Below are 7,858 nucleotides of genomic sequence, written 5' to 3'. Positions count from 1 at the left end.
ACTACCATAAGAGACAACTATGACCTTACTGAAACTACTCTTGATGAAATTTATGGTATGCTCAAGACTTAGGAACTTGAGATGGATCAAATGAGCAAGAGGCATGGAAGAAAGTCAAGGACAATTTCTCTTAAAGCTGAGGAGGAATCTCCTAAAGTGGTTGCCTTAAAAAGGGGCAAAGGAAAGGCTCTCATCATAAAGTCTGATTCAGAGTCATCATATTCTGATGATGATGATGATTCAGAAACTGAAAGTTTACCTGAAATGGATGCTGATGCAGAGATGATGCAATTATGTGCTCTAATGGTGAAGGGTATCATAAAGATAGCCTACAGGAAATTCAGAAAGGGCAGGAAGTTTTCCAGGAAAGGTGGAAGTTCTGATAAGAAAGGGTTCAGAAAGTCTGAAGGGCAAGAAAGGAAAGAGTGGCAAAGGCAAGGCACTTGTCACAAAGGAGAAAAGCTGGACAGACACTTCAGATTCTGAAAATGAGGTGAACTATGCCTTGATGGCAAATGCTGATAGCAGTCCTGAAACTGCTGAATTGAAGGTACCTCAAACAACTTATGCTTTTCATACTAATGATATTACTGAGTTGAGATTATATCTTAAAACCATATTCATTAGTTATAGAGATCAGACTTTAACATGTGAAAGATTAACATCTGAAAATCTTGCTTTTAAAAAGAGAAATGACTATTTAGAAAAGGAGTTAATTTTTCTTCATCAAACTAAGAAAGAAAGAGATGATGCTTTGTATGTTACAGATGAAGTGTTAAAATTGAATGAATCTCTAAAAACTGACTTAGAAAAGGAAAGAGAGATTATAAGAACTTGGACTAACTCTGGCAGAATAACTCAGGATATACTAAGTAGTGGAAACTGGAAAGAGGGCATAGGTTATGGAGATGATAAAAGTGAGAAAGGAACTATGCAAATTGAGCCAATTGTTGTTAAACAGACTGCTAAGCCAAAGGTAAATCCTGTTAAGTTTGTAGCAAAAACTGTAAAGTCTGATTCCGAAAAGATGAAAGAGTCTAGGATAGACGTCAAAGAAAAGTCAACTTCTGACAAATTAAAACAGGATAAACCAGTTGAAGTAAACATAGGCTTAATGACAAAGAAGCAGCTTAAGTATAAGCTGAAAGAGATTAGAAAAGTGAACAAGGTAAAAGAAGCTAGGAAAAATAGGAATGGAAAGGAAGGTGTGAATAAAAGCAATAATTATATGCCTGTTCCTAATGCTCCTAGAAAGAAATGTTATAACTGTGGAAACTCTAACCATCTTGCTTCTTTTTGCAGGAAAAATAAAGATATAAACTCTTTACCTCCTAAATCAGGAGTTAAGAGTCAGTCTGTTAGGTTTAAGCCACAAAATCCTTGTTTTCATTGTGGTAGTTTATGGCATTCCATTTATACTTTTAAGGAATATCATAGTTTGTACTATGATTATTATCAAATAAAACCTTCTCTGAAGAAATTTAGTATTATTCCTTCTAGTGTAAAGTCTGATGCAAAGTCTGATATAAAGTCTGATAAACAGCATGTTAGCATAAACTCTGAAATTAAATCCGGTGCAAATGCTAACAAACTTAATAAGGCCAAAGGATCCAAGCAAGTCTGGGTCCTTAAAACTAACCAATAGTGGTCTTTGTGATTGTAGGGCAACAGGAAAAATATCCTAGTGCTGGACAGTGGATGTTCAGGACATATGACTGGAAATAAAGCCCTGCTATCAGACTTTGTGGAGAAAGCTGGCCCAGGAGTTTCTTATGGAGATGGCAATATGGGCAAAACTCTGGGATATGGCAGTATCAATCTTGGGAATATCATCATTGAATCGGTAGCTCTTGTCTCAGGACTTAAACACAATCTTCTAAGTGTGAGTCAAATCTGTAACAGAGGTTATCATGTGGATTTCTTTGAAGAACACTGTGAAGTTGTAAGCAATTCTACAGGCAAAGTGGTTCTGAAAGGTTACAGGCATGGTAACATTTATGAAGCCAGACTTTCAACAAGTCCTGATGGTTCTGCAATCTATCTGTTAAGTAGAGCATCAATTGAAGATAGCTGGAATTGGCACAAGAAACTCTCTCATTTAAATTTCAACAACATAAATTAGCTAGTAAAGAAAGATCTTGTGAGAGGACTACCAAAATCAGTATTTTCTCCTGATGGCCTTTGTGATTCATGTCGAAAGGCAAAATAAAGAAAATCTTCATTCAAGAGCAAAACTGAATCCTCAATTTTTGAGCTTTATCACCTACTACATGTTGATCTATTTGGTCCAGTCAATGTCATGTCTATTGCAAAGAAGAAATATGCTATGGTTATAGTGGATGAGTTCACAAGATACACTTGGGTGTATTTCTTCCACAAGAAGAATGAAACTGCATCTACTCTAACTGATTATGTTAAACAGCTGGATAAATTGGTCAAAGATTCTGTTAAAATTATAAGAAGTGATAGTGGCACTGAGTTTAAGAATTCAATAATGGAAGAGTTCTGCAAAGAACATGGAATTAAGCAGGAATTTTCTGTACCTGGAACTCCACAGCAAAATGAAGTTGTAGAAAGAAAGAACAGGACTGTCATTGAAGCTGCACGAACTATGCTTGATGAAGCAAAGCTGCCAACCTACTTTTGGGTTGAAGCTGTGCAGACTGCTTGTTTTACACAGAATGCTACACTCATAAACAAGCATGGAAAAACACCATATGAGATTATGAAGAAAAAGAAGCCAAATCTGAAAAACTTTCATGTATTTGGATGTAAGTGTTTTGTTCTTGAGACTCATCCTGAACAGCTGTCAAAATTTGATCTAAAAGCTAATTAAGGGATTTTTGTTGGATATCCACTTTCCACAAAAGCCTTCAGAGTCTACAATTTAAGAACAAGGGTTGTCATGGAATCTATCAATATATGTTTTGATGATAAGAAGATTATTGGACTTGAAGATTTCAATGATCATGATCAGCTGAGATTTGAAAATGAAGATTTAAATTCTGATTTTGTAAATTCTGATGACTTAAATCCTGATCCTGTAAGTTCTGACGGGTTAAGTTCTGATGTCATTGAAACTGTGGTAACTACTCCAAGGGAAAATGCACCTATCTAGGGGGAGCAAGCTGAAGATCCTACCACAACTCAAGACTCTCAAGAAGCATCGGAACCTGTCACTGGCTCTTCAAGTTCTGCTTCATCAAATTCTGATAAGCCAAATTCTAATAATTCTAGAAACTCTGATTCTTCAAATCCTGAAGGATCCAACTCAAATTCTGAAGTCTCGGAGAGCATAACTATATGGGGGAGCATCAGAAAAAACTGATGGAGACAGCATTGATCATTGGGGAGGATCTAGTTCTAGAGAACAACTTCCATCTGCAAGGAAGTGGACTAAGGCACATACACTTGACTTAATAATTGGAGATCCTGAAGCAGGTGTCAGAACTAGAACAGCAACATCAAATAAATGTCTCTATCATTCTTTTCTATCTCAGACTGAACCAAAGTAAGTGGAAGAAGCTCTTCAAGATGTTGATTGGGTGCAAGCAATGCAGGAAGAGTTAAATGAATTTGAAAGAAATAAAGTCTGGACCCTAATGCCAAGACCAAAAAACAGATCAATTATTGGTACAAAATGGGTGTTCAGAAATAAAACTGACAATGATGGCATAATTACAAGAAACAAAGCAAGGTTGGTTGCTAAAGGCTACTCTCAACAGGAGGGTATTGATTATGATGAAACATTTGCACCAGTTGCTAGATTGGAAGCCATAAGAATCTTTTTGGCTTATGCTGCTCACAAAAAGTTTAAAGTCTTTCAAATTGATGTGAAAAGTTATTTTATCAATGGAGAATTGAAAGAAGAGGTATATGTTGAACAACCTCCAGGCTTTGTAGATTCAAAATTTCCAAATCATGTTTATAGGCTTGATAAAGCACTTTATGGCCTTAAGCAAGCTCCAAGAGCATGGTATGAGACTTTAGCTCAATTCCTTCTGGAAAGTGGATTTCACAGAGGTACAATTGATAAAACACAGTTCTATCTCAACCATGGAAAAGGACTTACTTTTGGTACATATACATGTTGATTATATCATATTTGCTTCTACAAATTCCAAACTCTGTGAAAGGTTTGCAAAGCTAATGCAGTCAAGATATCAAATGAGTATGATGGGAAAACTTAGTTATTTTCTGGGAATTCAAGTCAAGCAAAATGAAGAAGGTACTTTCATAAATCAATCCAAGTACACCAAAAATTTACTCAAGAAATTTGGAATGCAAGACAGTTCAACTGCATCCACTCCCATGGCCACTGCAATCAAGTTAGATAAAGATACTGGAGCATCAGTAGATATTACTAACTACAGAGGTATGATTGGCTCTTTACTCTATTTAAATGCAAGTTGACCTGACATCATGTATGCTACCTGTCTTTGTGCAAGATTTCAGGATGATCCAAGAGAACCTCATCTAATAGCTGTGAAAATAATTTTCAAGTACCTCAAGGGTATAGCTGATCTAGGATTGTGGTATCCTAGAGAATTAGATTTTAAGCTAATAGGTTACTCAGATGCAGATTTTGCATGATGCAAAATAGACAGGAAAAGCACTAGTGGAAACTGCCAATTTCTTGGAGGCAGATTGGTTTCTTGGTTTAGCAAGAAACAGAAATCAATTTCCACATCAACTGCAGAAGCAGAATATATTGTTGCAGGAAGCTGTTGTGCACGGATTCTTTGGATGAAGAATCAGTCACTGGACTATGGGTTAGAATTTTCTAAAATACCTATTTATTGTGATAATCAAAGTGATATTGCTATGACGGGTAATCCAGTTCAACACTCAATGACAAAACACATCAGCATTAGGTACCATTTCATAAGGGAACATGTGATGGAAGGTACAGTGGAATTGCATTGTGTTCCAACAGATCAACAACTAGCAGATATCTTCACAAAACCACTATGTGAAGCTACTTTTACAATACTGGTAAATGAACTTGATATGGTTTCAGGTTCTTTCTCTAAATCTGCTTAGTTTTTGTTCTCATGCATCAGACTTTATAATCAGTGTTTACATATTGTCGTATCTTAATGTAATTTATACTTAAATTGTAATACATTAAATACTGATTGTTATCTAATGTGGATCTATATACTCTGATAGTGTTTTGAACATTCTGTGAGTATTCAATCCAATAAGGATAACTGTGCTAAATGCTGACCTAGTAGTCTTTAACATACTAGAAATCCCATGTTTGAATTAGTTGTTTATGTGGAAATTCATTAACACAAGCAAATTCTGATGTTGAGCTTAGTGAAATTTACTTTTGTATCTTATTACTAAGTCAAAAACTAGATTCCTGCTTCCTATCTGTCAACTTCTGATGTCAGTAAATCTTAAGGATGAACCACATGCTTGATAAGCCTCACTTATCTAAAGAAAAGAAAAGAAAATTGAAGTCAGGTACTCCTTTGAGATCTAGAGTAAATATGTGGAAGGGAAGACCCAAGTGCATTGCTGGTATTAAGTAATATGCATTAGAAAAGCAAATAAATTTTTCTAGGTGACTTTTCACATTCTCTGATTACTGGAGAAATACTCTGATAATAGCATAAATTCTGATAGCAGTTGTGACTCACTTACACTGAGAAGCCACTATAAAAAGGAATTTCAAAAGATGCATAAAATGAGCACAAACAGTTGAGGTGGATTCTTGCATAAATTTATTCTATAGTAGACTTCATTATTAATGACAGATTTTAAGCACTTTTCTTAGTTATGCCTTATTTCTAAGATGTACTGACGTTTATCAAACTTTAATCTTCATCTGATATTTTTCTAAATACACACACTCTCACTCCATATGAATAATGAAAATTACTGTGTTGATTAAGTTGCTTTAGATAAATAGTTCAGTATCATTTGCATAAATTCTGAGGACAAGTTCTGATGGAAGTTAGGATGATTAAACTCTGAAGAAATAAGTCAGTATTTGTATGAAGAATCACATATACAAACTTTCACTTTTTGAGTACAGAAGCCATGTTCTGATGACCGTTAAATTCTGACAATAGTCAAGTTCTGATATTAAATCCTGATACAAACTCTGATGCTTACATGGCATTATTTATTTACTTGACTTATTTGTGGTAAATACTGTAACGGTAATATTTTATCAGAATATACTTAGGTGAGAAAAAAACAGTCATAATCATTTAGTAAGTGGGAAGCGTGTTTTCCTTGAAACACTGCATGTGCACATTTATTACTGCTTATTACCCATGCCCACTAATAATGTTTTGACTAATGATACGCTGTCAGGTGTCTAAAGTCTGTTCTACTTCAATCATAACGGTTGTCAAAAAGAGAGTATATATATGGGAGTTAAAAGATTTTATAATCTTTTACCTACTTTTCTTTCTCTAATCTCTCTTATTCTCTCTCTCTAATATTCTCTGAAGCTAGTTTCATACAGGCCTTTTATCAAACACCTTGTGTACACTATATTCTCTCACTTATTTCTTACAGAAATGGCACCAAAAGACATTGTTTTCAATGGAGCTAAGTTTGTTCCTGACAACTACTTAGTTATTCTCAGTAAGGATGAAGCCCCATCAGATCTTCATTTCATTCAGGACTTCCTTGCTAACAGCGAGATTGGGTATGCACTGACCCAACCTCAATCTCTCTCAGGAACTCAAGTGCTGTAGTTTTGGAGGAGTGGTGTGTATGATGATGGTGGAGCAAAATGGGTCCCCTAGTATTATTTTCACAACAGGGGAGGATGAACATGTGGTGACTGTGGATACAGTTCGCCAAGCACTACAATTGCCAGAAAACTGCACTTATTCAAACGTTGAGGAGCCAGCTCTTCAACAGCTAATGGCTAATCTGGGCTATGAGAAAAGTTTGTCAAAGCTTGGGCAGTTGAAGAGACCCTACATCAGGAGGGAATGGAGTTTCTTCTTCGACTGCATCACCAGAACTTTTGCAAACAAATGTTCAAACTCTGATGCAATTCCTCTCCTAAGTCAGTAAATTGGGTATGCTCTGATTACTCAATCTCATTTTGATTATGCTACTGCTGTACTAGGATTCATAGGGGATAGGATGATAGAAGATAGAAATACTGTATATTTTGCATTCTGTCAATTTATTTACAGTTTCTGTTGCTCTGATGCACCCCAATTAGCAAGTGAGTTGATTTCACCATTTAAACTTGCTAAGAGAGCATTTGCTGACTTATTATCTACTGATAATAAGAAAACTGTTCTAAGACCCCTCCAAATTCCAAAATCAGTCAAACAATTTTTAGTGAACTCTGACCCAGCCACATAAACTGCTAAATATCCTGATGTACAACCAACCCAATCTCCATCAGCACCTCCAACCACTACACAACCAACCACCTCTCAACCTCAACCAACTAAACCTACCATCAGAACATACTTCCAACCAGCTCAATCCTCACAACAACAACCATCAGCACCTACCATCAGACCTTCATCTTCCAGACCTAAGAGGGCAAAGTCTGTTCCTCAACCTCCACCAAAGAGAAGGAAGATGATTCTAAGGGATGAGTCAGATGACGAAGAAGTACAGGTTCATGCATCAGAACTTGTGACTGAAGAAGCTGAAGGGTCAACCCATCAGAATTTAGATGAATCTGCGGGTTCAGGTAATTTGAAGAGGAAAACTGTAAGTTCTGATGCAGATCAAGCAACTCTTTCACTATCAAGGAGATTAAAGAAAATGAGGGCAGGAAGGCACATGGATAAGCCTCCATCTGAGGATACTACTGAAGCTGAGGAAGGGGATCAGGAATCTCTGATCTCAAAGCCAATTGTGA

This window comes from Apium graveolens, chromosome 9 (assembly GCF_009905375.1).
Source record: "Apium graveolens cultivar Ventura chromosome 9, ASM990537v1, whole genome shotgun sequence".
Lineage (NCBI taxonomy): Eukaryota > Viridiplantae > Streptophyta > Magnoliopsida > Apiales > Apiaceae > Apium > Apium graveolens.
This window is presented reverse-complemented; position numbering follows the sequence as displayed.